Here is a 14,529-nt window from a genome sequence, read left to right as displayed (position 1 = left end):
TGATCATATGGTAACTGCTTGGTTCTAGATATTTTGAAAATTTCCCTTTTTGAATTTAAATTTTATTAAAAAAATTGTTAGATAATTTCCGGTAACTATCCAGGGTAACCTAAAATACCATCACCCCTAGTTAATATCAGGCCGGTAGCACTATCTTCTCCCTATTGCAGTTGTTGCATGTTTTTGTAACAAGGTTTTGGCTATTGCATGCACAAAGACCCCAATTAAAATTAAAGTACAGTAAATCTCCAGTAAATCCCTGCTCACACGAGCAGCCATTTCCATCCTCTAGAGCCGTCAAGACACCCTTAGGAAGAGGAGACCAAACACATCCTTTGATTCCAGGTCCAGGGAAGCACTATTGCTATGAAGGCTTTGAGAGTCGAAGAGCAGCATGTTCCGAGCAACAAGGCACTTTTGGATGTGGCATGTTAGCCAGTGAACATCCCGGTGCTGTCCTCGGCCATGATCCGCTGCGTCCCATCAATGGAGCAGCGGAACAAGGCCGGATCTACCGTCGCCGAACCATCATCCCTGATCTAGAGCCACCATCTCCTCCTAGATGTTCACATCATCCAAAAGGACAATATCCGACTGCCACAAGCATCAAAACAAACCTCGCCGTCGCGAGCGGACAGAGAGCACACAAGGCTCCCGGACTTTCGACGTTGCCGTGGGGAGCATCTCCATGGTGATGAAGAGGCTGAGGTAGATTATCAAACGTGGCACCAGCCTCACCACCATGGCGCGGCCCACACCAAGATATTATCATATACCAGTTTGTACAAACCGAAAGTGAAACGAAGTTCCAACCCCTCCTTCCACCACCGGAGCGGCGAATAAAGGGGGGAGAACCCACGGTATTGCTGGAGTTTCCCGGGAAACTGCCGCCTCCCTGTCTCTTTCTCTCCGAGAGAGATTTAATTAACTAAGGGCATGTTCAATAGTATAGACAACCATCGACTGTAGCATTTCTCCACGTCACCTATAGACGGTTGTGTAGATAGCTTGTGCAATGGGGTTGAATTTTTTAGGCGTCTGTAGAAGCAACTGCCGGTTGAGTTCGTGGAGTACGCTAGAGAAGTTCTAATCCACCAGTATCGACACCCTTGATCGTACAACAGGGAAACAACCGTCGATAGCAAGCGACTTTTACGCCTATCGAGCGTCTGCCGAGTTGCAGACGATCCACTTCTCTCTCCTAGTTTTCTCATCTCCACATCAGCTAAAATCTTACGTGTAAGTCCTTGCAGACAGCTGATGGTGGATCATTGTACATGCTCTAACAAAGTATAAGTAGGTGTGCTAATTTCAGTGACGTGTCACCCCCACGTTAACTTCTGGTGTTATTTCGTTGGCTCTTGACCCATGTGCCAGATTGCGCCCATGCTTGTTGAAGAAGAAAATCATATCGGCGCTTTCTGAGAGAGGCAATTCTCCCAAGAACGGGAGATCATGTGGATGAATTTTATCTGTCGATCAGGTGCTTCAAGATTTGTGTCACAGTGCATCATCAAGTTTCATTAGTTTTTTGAACTGCAGTCTGTTTGGACTTTGGACCAAATGAAACGCAACGAAACATGATGAAACCGTTAAGGAGAGAGATGCTCGTGGTTGATTAATCCTGCGCTTCTCATTTGTCTTGTGGAAGAAAGCGAACATTGGTTGACTAGTTGCGTGTAAAAACTAAATTAACACTACCGATTAGCGTAGAAGCATGCATGTCCAGGATATCCATTAATTGCGTACAGTGTGTAGCAGGGGATTCACTAGTACAAGGTCATGCACATACAAGGCCAACGGAACAAAGGAGCGAGAGAAGAAGAGACACGTACGTACGCACGGAATTTCGGATACATGTTCCTGGGATTTGGCCGGGGTGATTGACATTTCTGGCGTGCAAGCCTGCACGAACGTCCGAGGAATCTGGCACGCTTATCTCCTTGCCAATATTTTCAATGCTCACGTCGTAGAAAATTTTGCATGCGGCAGCATGGGCATGACTCCAGCGCAAATTTAATGTGGCATCACGAGCGTTTGCAGCTTTGGACACTCCACAACACATGCACGTACGCCTAATTCTCGCCCGATCCAGCTTCTCTGTCACACAAGCAACCCACCACATGAACTTATAAATACCCCTCGCCGGCCACCCTTCTTCTCCACCTCCTCTACGACCAAACTCCAGGCAACAAATCATCGAGCTAGCAGCTGCTTCGCGTTAATTAAGACCTCCTGCAAATGGCGTCGAGTGTGAGAGTGACTAAGCTCGTTTTGTCCATGGCGGCTCTCGTGATGCTCTTGCTGTGCAGCACTACAGCCGCCACGAGCAATGCCAAGGAGACTCAGCAGAACGTGTTCATCCTCGACAACTACGGCGCCCGCGGCGACGGGCAGCACGAAGACACGCAGGCACTGGCCAAGGCGTGGAACATGGCGTGCTCCTCATCACGGCCGGCCGTGCTGCTCGTCCCCAAGGGGAAGAGCTACCTGCTCAAGCCGATCGCCCTCTCCGGCCCGTGCAAGTCCACCGTCACCTTGACGGTGGAGGGCACGCTGGTGGCTCCAGCTAGCAGGTCCGCATGGAGCGAGGACAACATTAGTCGCTGGATCGTGATCCAAGGCGTCACCAGCCTCACTGTCACCGGTGGCGGCACGATCAATGGCAACGGCGACATATGGTGGAAGAACTCGTGCAAGACCAACAAAGCTCTTCCATGCACAACGGCTCCCACAGCTCTAACATTTCACCGGTGCAACAATTTGATGGTCGACAACCTGAAAATTGTGAACAGCCAACAGATGCATGTGTCCGTTGAGGATTGCACCAATGTGCAGCTGGCTCGCTTGTCCATCACGGCGCCTGGCACCAGCCCAAACACCGACGGCATCCACATCACCCGGAGCACAGTTGTCCAAGTTAGAGATTGTGTCATCAAGACGGGGATGATTGCATGTCGATCGAGGATGGCACTCACAATCTTCTCGTCACCAAGGTTGTTTGTGGTCCGGGGCATGGAATCAGCATCGGAAGCTTGGGTGACGACAACTCCCGAGCTGAGGTTTCTGGCATTACAGTTGACTCCGTACAGTTATATGGCACAACCAATGGCGTCCGGATCAAGACGTGGCAGGGAGGAAGCGGGTACGCCAAGGGTATCACGTTCCAGAACATTATCATGGACAACGTGCAAAACCCGATCATCATTGACCAGAACTACTGCGACTCAGCTAAGCCATGCATGAAACAAGAATCTGCGGTGGAGATCAGCAATGTTGTTTTCAAGAACATTAGAGGGACAACCATATCCAAGGATGCTATCAACCTTAGCTGCAGTAACCAGGCGTCATGCACTAACATTGTCTTGGAGAATATTGACCTGAAAATGGAGCGCAACCAGCAGGGAGAAACCGAAAGCACCTGCCAAAACGCCCAATGGCGAAAATCTGGAATTGTTGTTCCACAACCGTGTGAAGCAAAAAACTAAGAAGGGTCATTGCAATTACTAGGCTTACTGTAACATGTATACCGATGTACAGAAAATCCAAAATAGCTAGTCATACTTGTGCATACATAGTGTAAGCTCTATTGGATATATACTAGTAAACTGCAATATAATGTGAGTAATAGTGTATTTTTTTGAAAATTTTCAAGTTACATTCTTCTAATCTTTTCATAGATGTATGTAAATCTGCTGAACTACGCTCCAACCTGGCAGAGTATCTTGGTTGTATGTCACGAGCTATCTTTAAGAAAAATATGTAACAAAATAATATATGAGGATTAACAACTTCAGCTTACTTTGTGTTACAACAGTCAACAAAACAATATAGGTTTAGAATGAAGGACTTGATCAAGGATGTGGGATAGTGTTATTTTATGCACATTCTGTATAGCAAGTGATGTCTAGGGCCACACGGTTTGTAAGTCATCAACTACATAGTTTTTGGCCTCATTATTAGAAGACAGTGGACTTAGCGGCATGTGATGTCCATTGGTATTGCCGGCTCCCTTTGCCGTGTGGGAGGCGAGGCAACAGAGGGCAGCGATCTTGGTTCAGAGGCTGCTTGGAGACCTCCTACACCTATTACAAAGGTTAGTATCCCCTACAAAATGGGATTTCTCCTTCCACTAGATCTAGTCATAGGCGTCCCCTTGTTGTATATCGAGATCGATATGATGCTAGTAGTGTCATATTGGGACCGAGAAAAATCCTTGTTCGACTGGTCTGACCACAGTGATAGCAATGCCTTTGGATGTTGCTCCCCTACGCCAAACCCCGTCCTTCATTTCTTGGTGAATATCTGAAATCTGGCTCTGATTTGGTGGAGATGACGTCGCCGGTGTCATTCCACCCTAACCTCACCGTTTCTGCAATGATGACGGCAGCGGTAGTTGTTGCAATGATGGCCCCCAATGCAACGACCAGGAGCAACCCTATGGTTGTTTGGCCAATCGCGCTCGCCCTGATGATTGTGGCGGCCGCCGACACAATGGTGGTGGTGGAAAGGGTAATCAAGGCGGATGTGGACAAGGCCGACATCATTGTCCATATCATGACCGCAATGACACTCTCTCTTACCGGCAAGATGGCACGTTGCAAATTTGCAAGATCTATGGGAACCCGGAAAGTGAATGTTGGTGGCGCTATGAGGTCAACAATGACTATGGTGATGATGTCCAACAGAGGGTGCACAAGCGCACCATATGGTGCCAATACAAATTAGTACGATGTTATAGATCACATCACCTGAGAGTGAGCAATTTTTCTACTCGCGAGAAGTACAAGGGACATAATCGAGTCCACACAGCTGATGGTAATGCTATGATAGTTAGTCATGCTGGTCATTAAATCTGAGTAACCCACCCCCCACCCATAGTTCTTTCCATCCATAAATCTCTTGTCTGCACATACATATGGCCTAGATAACAATGCATTCCTTAAATTTGAACCTTTTTTGGTTTTTGATTAAGGATGAGGTAACAAAGAAAAGAATTTTTAAAGGTTCATGTTATGGTGGCCTATATCCTCTTGTGATTGCCTCATTAAAATTTAACAATCATGATTTCATCACCACACAAGGCCATCATCATCTGAATGGCATCATCACGTACCATTCAGCAAGTTCTTAGCAAAACTAAACTATCATATTCCCCACATTTATGAGACTTGATCAAGTGCCCGAATGACATGATGTATGATACTGCACCTATTCTCGCGACAACTACCGGTAGATTTCGGTGCATGTGTGTACTTGCCTTTGCTTGTTGTTTTGTAGATATTCACTTATGGGTGTGTATAAGAGATCAAATAGGTACTTCTGCTTTCAAGATTGCTTTGACGAGATTATAGGTTCCAAAGGAGCATCATTTGACTATGCATGTTTTTTTGCGGGTTGGTTGTGCACGATTTTTGTTGTTGTTGAGAAACACTGTATAAACGTAGACGCTAACATACACGCGCATACACTCACCCCTATGAACGCACACACGCACACCCTACCCCTATGAGAACCTCCGAAATACTGAGCCGGCAGATTGGATCTTAAAATTAACAAAGTCACCACAGGCGTCTCGCTGTCGACGGGAACGTCGCCTCCCACTGAATGAATTTTCCGCCTTTATGAGACACACAGATGTCAAACTTGGGATTTGAACTCTGGTGAGCTGGGGTACAACCACCCTCCTAACCATCCAACCTCAGGTTGGTTCTCTGTTGTGCACGAAATTTATTATTGAACATTTCTCAGTTGATATTCTTATTTAGCTTTTAGAATTTATTTTTGGCCAGAGCAAAGAAATACTATTGTAAAGCAAGTTAGCAGGCATTTGTTCTTGGTCACTTCCAAGTTGATGACGAGCCTAAAGCTTGCACATAAGTTTTATTCTACAATAAATTCTCCAGTATGCATATTTAGGAAAAGCAACATAGGTGATACCTAGGCGACCCAAATACCACCACAACTGCACAGATAAGTAGTGTTAATATTGTTACCTGAATAATATTTTAGAGGACCCACATATAAATTCAGCTAGAGTATTGTTTTAAATTTGTAATCATGTTTCATGTGAATTGGTTGACGAAATTATATTTTCACTTTATTTGTAACACATCATATCAAAGAATCAAACCGTAGCAACGCACGGGCAAATTTGCTAGTAAAATGTAAAGTAGTTTGTATTGAGATTTTACACCATAGTATACAGCATTGGTTATCTCTAGAATTTTGTTTCAAATTTTTTAAAAATTTAAATACAAAGTTTGATTGTTTGCAAAAAGGGTTGCGTGTAGCTCGGCCTCCATTTTAAGTGTTCCATCGTGATATTTTTTTAGTTAATATGTTGGTTGTGGGACCAGTGCGTTAGACTGCATATGCCCAATGAATTCTGCATCACTTTCCCTGATCAGCATGAAGTCTTCGATTGAAATTAAAGAAGCGGCCATTGAAGTCCACTGAGCTACAAACATGGAAGCATGCATGTCCAGGATATCCATTGATGACATATCGCGAGCCAGTAGAATGTGGCCATATAGCCATACTCATATTACGCGCCAACGCAACAAAGGAGTGAGCGAAGGAGAAACACGCACGCACGGAATTCCTGACTAAGATTGAGATTTTCTGAGAAATCTGGCATTCTTATCTTCCTGCCAATTGGCAAATTGACACGCAGCGCAGGTGATCAATTGTGCGCGCACCTCTTAGAAATTGTTGGCCACCCAGTATGGGTGACGGGAATCACGAGCATTTGCAGCTTGCCACACTCCATGACACATGCACACACGCCCTAACTCTCGCCAAGCTTCTCTCATGCCTCACCTATAAATATCCTCGTCCGGTGACCCGTCTTCTCCATCGCATCTACGTACACTTCTTCCACGGTGAAACTCCACGCTACAAACTTATTCATGACTTGCGGATAAATAATTGCATATCCTGCGTTACATATACTCCCTGCAAAATGGCATGGAGCGTGCTCGTCTTGTACATGGAGGCTCTCGTGATGCTCTTGCTGTGCAGCGCTACAGCCGCCACGAGCAATGACAGCTCAACCAACGAGGCTGAACAGAATACCTTCAGCATGGACAACTACGGCGCCCGCCGGCGACATGACGGTTAGCGGGATGACACGCATGCGCTGGCCAAGGCATGGAACACAGCGTGCTCCTCATCACGGCCGGCCGTGCTACTCGTTCTCAAGGGCAAGAGCTACCTACTCAACTCCATCGCCCTATCTGTCTTGTGCAAGTCCAACATCGTTTTCATGGTGCAAGGCCCGCTGGTGGCTCCTTCGAGCAGGTCGGCATGGAGCCAAGATAGCAGAAGTCATTGGATCTTGATCCAAGGCGTTTCCGGTCTCATTGTCACCGGCAGTGGCACGATCAATGGAAATGGGGATGACTGGTGAGACCAACAAGGCTTTTCCATGCACAATGGCTCCCACGACATTTACATTTCAGCTCTGCAACAATTTGAAGGTGGAGAACCTTAAAATTGTGGACAGCCAACAAATTCACGTGTCAATTGAAGATTGCAGCGGTGTCCAATTGGCTCGCCTATCCATCACGATGCCTGGAACAAACCCAAATACCGACGGCATCCACATTAGCCGGAGCAAAGATGTCCAAGTTAGGGATTGTGTCATCAAGACTGGGGATGATTGCATGTCGATTGAGGATGGAACTCATAATATTCATGTCACCAAAGTTGTGTGTGGTCCGGGTCATGGGATCAGCATCATAAGTTTAGGAGATGACAACTCCAGGGACGAGGTTTCTGGTATTATAATTGACTCCATACAGTCATATGGAACTACCAATGGTGCTCAGATCAAGACATGGCAATGAGGAAGCGGATACGCCAAGGATATCACCTTCCAAAATATTATCATGGACAATGTGCACAACCCAATCATCATTGACCAGAACTACTGCGACACAACTACGCCATGCAAGAAGCAAGAATCAGCGGTGGAGATTAGCAATGTGGTGTTCAAGAACATTAGAGGGACAACCATTTCTATGGATTCTATCAATCTTAGCTACAGCAATGACGACTACATTGTCTTGGACAACATCGAGCTAAAAAAGGCATCAAGGATGACACCCAAAGCACCTGGCAGAATGCAAAATGGCGAAAAGCAGTTATTCCACAACCTTGTGAAGCCGAAAACTAGGAAGGGTTATGCGAATTGACAAGGTTCTTGTGACATGTATAAATGATGTACATGATTTCAAAACAGCTAGTCGAGATACTTGTGCATACATAATACAAGAAAATGTGCTAGAAAACTGTAATACAATGCAACTACTAGTTTATTTGTCAAAACAAAAAAGGCCACATTATTTAGGGTGCATTTGGCATCAAAGTTTCTTAAAATATTCTTGGAAATACTGGTTTCTGGAAATACCATGTTTTAAATAACTTTGAGGTGATTGGCTTTGCAGAAACTACATTACCTACCATCACTATAGGAAAATCATTTTTTTTTCAAGGTATGCCTATGTTTTCCTAGTGTTCTTTTACCGGAACTTGACAAATATGCTATTTTCTGAGTGTTAAAACAAAAACAAAAACACTCAACAAATACAAAAACTCGACAAAGATCTAATAAACACTCTCGGCAAACAAACATACTCAGCGAACACCTTATACTCGGGAAACACCTTATAATAGACAAACAGGAGGGACCACTCGTGGCAACCGCGTTCTCACATAACGGCGCCATGACAGAGCTAGGGCTATGCCAAGTTTCGAATATCCCCTAATAGATACTCGCCAAATGTTTTTATATTTCCCAGCCAATACGTACCGCCACATTTTCGGTCATCCTTTTGAAGCCCTTTCTACTCTTTCTTTTTCTCCATTTTCAATTTATAATTTGTTAGAATGTGCCCAAAATTATGACAGATGTGCATATTGTATATATATAATCATTTTCCATTTTCTAAGTACAAAAAAGTGTATCTTTTTGTATCAAGTCCAAAAAAATACGGTGAAAAATGGCACCACTCCTGTTTCCAAAATACTAGAACAATTTGATGGGTAATTCACATACATGATGTAAACCTTTCTAGGAATTTCTCATCATTTGTATGGCTTTGGGAGATTTATCATGAGACTGGCAAAATTTGAAATACACGGCATGCATAGTTTGTTCATGATTAAAAATATTTTAAGGTACACAAGTTATTCTGTGGGAGATACGATGCTATTTTGCAAGATTGAACCCCTAGCTAAGAATGGTTGATACGTCTCCGACGTATCGATAATTTCTTATGGTCTATGCCATATTATTGATGATACCTACATGTTTTATGCACACTTTATGTCATATTCGTGCATTTTCTGGAACTAACCTATTAACAAGATGCCGAAGTGCCGCTTGCTGTTTTATCGCTGTTTTTGGTTTCAGAAATCCTAGTAACGAAATATTCTCGGAATTGGACGAAACAAAGACCCGGGGCCTCTTTCGCCACGAACCTTCCGGAAGACCGAAGAGCATACGAAGTGGGGCCACGAGGTGGCCAAACCACATGGCGGCGCGGCCAAGGGGGGCCCGCGCCGCCCGTGGTGTGGGCCCCTCGTTAGCCCCCGACTCCGCCCCTTCCGCCTACTTAAAGCCTCCGTCGCGAAACCCCTGAGGCGAAAAACCACGATACGGAAAACCTTACTGAGACGCCGCCGCCGCCGCCGATCCCATCTCGGGGGATTCTGGAGATCTCCTCCGGCACCCTGCCGGAGAGGGGATTAATCTCCCGGAGGACTCTACACCGCCATGGTCGCCTCCGGAGTGATGAGTGAGTAGTTCACCCCTGGACTATGGGTCCATGGCAGTAGCTAGATGGTTGTCTTCTCCTCATTGTGCTTCATTGTTGGATCTTGTGAGCTGCCTAACATGATCAAGATCATCTATCTGTAATACTTTATGTTGTGTTTGTCGGGATCCGATGGATAGAGAATACCATGTTATGTTAATTATCAAGTTATTACATATGTGTTGTTTATGATCTTGCATGCTCTCCGTTACTAGTAGAGGCTCTGGCCAAGTTTTTGCTTTTAACTCCAAGAGGGAGTATTTATGCTCGATAGTGGGTTCATGCTCGCATTGACACCGGGACGAGTGACAGAAAGTTCTAAGGTTGTGCTGTGCTCGTTGCCACTAGGGATAAAACATTGGCGCTATGTCCGAGGATGTAGTTGTTGATTACATTACGCACCATACTTAATGCAATTGTCTCGTTGCTTTGCAACTTAATACCGGAAGGGGTTCGGACGATAACCTGAAGGTGGACTTTTTAGGCATAGATGCGATTGGATGGCGGTCTATGTACTTTATCGTAATGCCCAATTAAATCTCACTATACTTATCATGCCATGTATGTGCATTGTTATGCCCTCTCTATTTGTCAATTGCCCGACTGTAATTTGTTCACCCAACATGCTTTTATCTTATGGGAGAGACACCTCTAGTGAACTGTGGACCCCGGTCCATTCTTTTATACTCAAATACAAATCTGCTGCAATACTTGTTTTACTGTTTTCTCTGCAAACAATCATCTTCCACACAATTCGGTTAATCCTTTGTTACAGCAAGCCGGTGAGATTGACAACCTCACCGTTTCGTTGGGGCAAAGTACTTTGGTTGTGTTGTGCAGGTTCCACGTTGGCGCCGGAATCTCCGGTGTTGCGCCGCACTACATCCCGCCGCCATCAACCTTCAACGTGCTTCTTGACTCCTACTGGTTCGATTAAACCTTGGTTTCTAACCGAGGGAAACTTGCCGCTGTGCGCATCACACCTTCCTCTTGGGGTTCCCAACGGACGTGTCAACTACACGCATCAAGCAAATTTCTGGCGCCGTTGCCGGGGAGATCAAGACACGCTGCAAGGGGAGTCTCCACTTCTCAATCTCTTTACTTTGTTTTTGTCTTGCTTTATTTTATTTACTACTTTGTTTGCTGCATTATATCAAAACACAAAAAAAATAGTTGCTAGCTTTACTTTATTTACTGTCTTGTTTGCTATATCGAAAACACAAAAAAATTAGTTTACTTGCATTTACTTTATCTAGTTTGCTTTATTTACTACTGCTAAAATGGCTACCCCTGAAAATACTAAGTTGTGTGACTTCACAAGCACAAATAATAATGATTTCTTATGCACACCTATTGCTCCACCTGCTACTACAGCAGAATTCTTTGAAATTAAACATGCTTTACTAAATCTTGTTATGCGAGAGCAATTTTCTGGTGTTAGTTCTGATGATGCTGCTGCCCATCTCAATAATTTTGTTGAAGTATGTGAAATGCAAAAGTATAAAGATGTAGATGGTGACATTATAAAATTAAAATTGTTTCCTTTCTCATTAAGAGGAAGAGCTAAAGATTGGTTGCTATCTCTGCCTAAGAATAGTATTGATTCCTGGACTAAATGTAAGGATGCTTTTATTGGTAGATATTATCCCCCTGCTAAAATTATATCTTTGAGGAGTAGCATAATGAATTTTAAACAATTGGATAATGAACATGTTGCTCAAGCTTGGGAAAGAATGAAATCTCTGGTTAAAAATTGGCCAACCCATGGATCGACTACTTGGATGATCATCCAAACCTTCTATGCGGGACTAAATTTTTCTTCGCGGAATTTATTGGATTCAGCTGCTGGAGGTACCTTTATGTCCATCACTCTTGGTGAAGCAACAAAGCTTCTTGATAATATGATGATTAATTACTCTGAATGGCACACGGAAAGAGCTCCACAAGGTAAGAAGGTAAATTCCGTTGAAGAAACCTCTTCCTTGAGTGATAAGATTGATGCTATTATGTCTATGCTTGTTAATGGTAGGACTAATGTTGATCCTAATAATGTTCCGTTAGCTTCATTGGTTGCTCAAAATTCTAGACCACATCCTGCTAATGGTGATTCTTATGGTAGATATGTTTCACCTAATGAGGAAAAGATGTTAGAAATTGAAAGGTCTACCAAGAGCTTTATGCAATCACAGTATGAGCAAAATAAATTGTTTACTAAAACTATGAATGAGCAATCTACCTTGTTGAAGAAAATAGGAAATCAACTTGAAAATTTGAATATGGAGATTTACTGGGTTGCAAACTAAACTTGCAAATGCTGAAGACAGAATCTCATACATGTCCAGCGTCACAATCTTCTTTAATTAATAAAATGGCTGCTAAACCTGATGATATTGAAAATAAAATTGTTACTACAGCAAATGCCATCCAAGTTAGAATTAATGAGAATATAAGATTAATGGCTGAACTGCGTGCTAGGTGGGATAGAGAAGAAAATGAAAAACTAGCTAAAGAGAAAAATGTAGCTAAAGTTTGGACTATTACCACCACTAGCAATGCTAATAATTCACATGTTGCTGCACCTCCTACTATCAATGGTAAAATAATTGGTGTTGGCAATGCTTCTACTCCTAGTGCAAAGCGCGCAAAATTACCTGAAACTGCTAAAGCTGCTGAAACTGCACTGTGATAAAACTGCTGAAATTTTTTCCAACCTTGGGGATGATAATCCCATTGCTTTAGATTGTAATGATATAGATTTTGATGATTGCCACATCTCTGAAGTTATAAAGTTCTTGCAAAAACTTGCTAAGAGTCCCAATGCTAGCGCTGTAAACTTGGCTTTCACAAAACATATTACAAATGCTCTCATAAAAGCTAGAGAAGAGAAACTAAAACTTGAAGCTTCTATTCCTAGAAAGCTAGAGGATGGTTGGGAGCCCATCATTAAAATGAGAGTCAAAAATTTTGATTGTAATGCTTTATGTGATCTTGGTGCAAGTATTTCGTTATGCCTAAGAAAGTCTATGATATGCTTGACTTGCCACCATTGAAGAATTGTTATTTGGATGTTAATCTCGGCTGATAATGCTAAAAAGAAACCTTTGGGGAGAGTTGATAATGTTCATATTATGGTTAACAATAACCTTGTCCCCGTTGATTTTGTTGTCTTGGATATTGAATGCAATGCATCTTGCCCCATTATATTGGGAAGACCTTTTCTTCGAACCGTTGGTGCCACTATTGATATGAAGGAAGGTAATATTAAATATCAATTTCCTCTCAAGAAAGGTATGGAACACTTCCCTAGAAAGAGAATGAAGTTACCTTATGATTCTATTATTAGAACAAATTATGATGTTGATGCTTCGTCTCTCGATGTTACTTGAGTTACACTTTCGCGCCTAGCGAAAGGCGTTAAAGAAAGCGCTTATGGGAGACAACCCATGTTTTTACTCCAGTATTTTTGTTTTATATTTGAGTCTTGGAAGTTGTTTACTACTGTAGAAACCTCTCCTTATCTTAGTTTTGTGTTTTGTTGTGCCAAGTAAAGTCTTTGATAGTAAAGTAAGTACTAGATTTGGATTACTGCGCAGTTCCAGATTTCTTTGCTGTCACGAATCTGGGTCTACCTCCCTGTAGGAAGCTCAGAAAATTAAGCCAATTTACTTGCATGATCCTCAGATATGTACGCAACTTTCATTCAATTTGAGCATTTTCATTTGAGCAAGTCTGGTGGCCTAATAAAATCCATCTTTACGGACTGTTCTGTTTTGACAGATTCTGTCTTTTATTTCGCATTGCCTCTTTTGCTATGTTGGATGAATTTCTTTGATCCATTAATGTCCAGTAGCTTTATGCAATGTCCAGAAGTGTTAAGAATGATTGTGTCACCTCTGAACATGTGAATTTTTATTATGCACTAACCCTCTAATGAGTTGTTTCGAGTTTGGTGTGGAGGAAGTTTTCAAGGATCAAGAGAGGAGTATGATGCAATATGATCAAGGAGAGTGAAAGCTCTAAGCTTGGGGATGCCCCGGTGGTTCACCCCTGCATATTATAAGAAGACTCAAGCATCTAAGCTTGGGGATGCCCAAGGCATCCCCTTCTTCATCGACAACATTATCAGGTTCCTCCCCTGAAACTATATTTTTATTCCGTCACATCTTATGTACTTTGCTTGGAGCGTCTGTTTGTTTTTGTTTTTTGTTTTGTTTGAATAAAATGGATCCTAGCATTCACTTTATGGGAGAGAGGCACGCTCCGCTGTAGCATATGGACAAATATGTCCTTAGGCTCTACTCATAGTATTCATGACGAAGTTTCATCTTCGTTAAATTGTTATATGGTTGGAATTGGAAAATGCTACATGTAGTAACTCTAAAATGTCTTGGATAATTTGATACTTGGCAATTGTTGTGCTCATGTTTAAGCTCTTGCATCATATACTTTGCACCCATTAATGAAGAAATACTTAGAGCTTGCTAATTTGGTTTGCATATTTGGTTTCTCTAGAGTCTAGATAACATCTAGTATTGAGTTTTGAACAACAAGGAAGACGGTATGGAGTCTTATAATGTTTACAATATGTCTTTTATGTGAGTTTTGCTGTACCATTCATCCTTGTGTTTGTTTCAAATAACCTTGCTAGCCTAAACCTTGTATCGAGAGGGAATACTTCTCATGCATCCAAAATACTTGAGCCAACCAC

The 14,529-nt window shown here is 42.9% G+C and overlaps 2 pseudogenes; both read left to right on the top strand.

Moving 5' to 3' along the window:
• Positions 1-2,241: 2,241 nt before the first annotated feature.
• Positions 2,242-3,488, top strand: LOC124700710 (annotated as a pseudogene).
• A 3,476-nt stretch (positions 3,489-6,964) lies between these two features.
• On the top strand, positions 6,965-8,179 carry LOC124697548 (annotated as a pseudogene).
• Positions 8,180-14,529: the final 6,350 nt, after the last annotated feature.

The sequence above is a fragment of the Lolium rigidum genome, chromosome 3, assembly GCF_022539505.1.
Source record: "Lolium rigidum isolate FL_2022 chromosome 3, APGP_CSIRO_Lrig_0.1, whole genome shotgun sequence".
Lineage (NCBI taxonomy): Eukaryota > Viridiplantae > Streptophyta > Magnoliopsida > Poales > Poaceae > Lolium > Lolium rigidum.
This window is presented reverse-complemented; position numbering and strand designations above follow the sequence as displayed.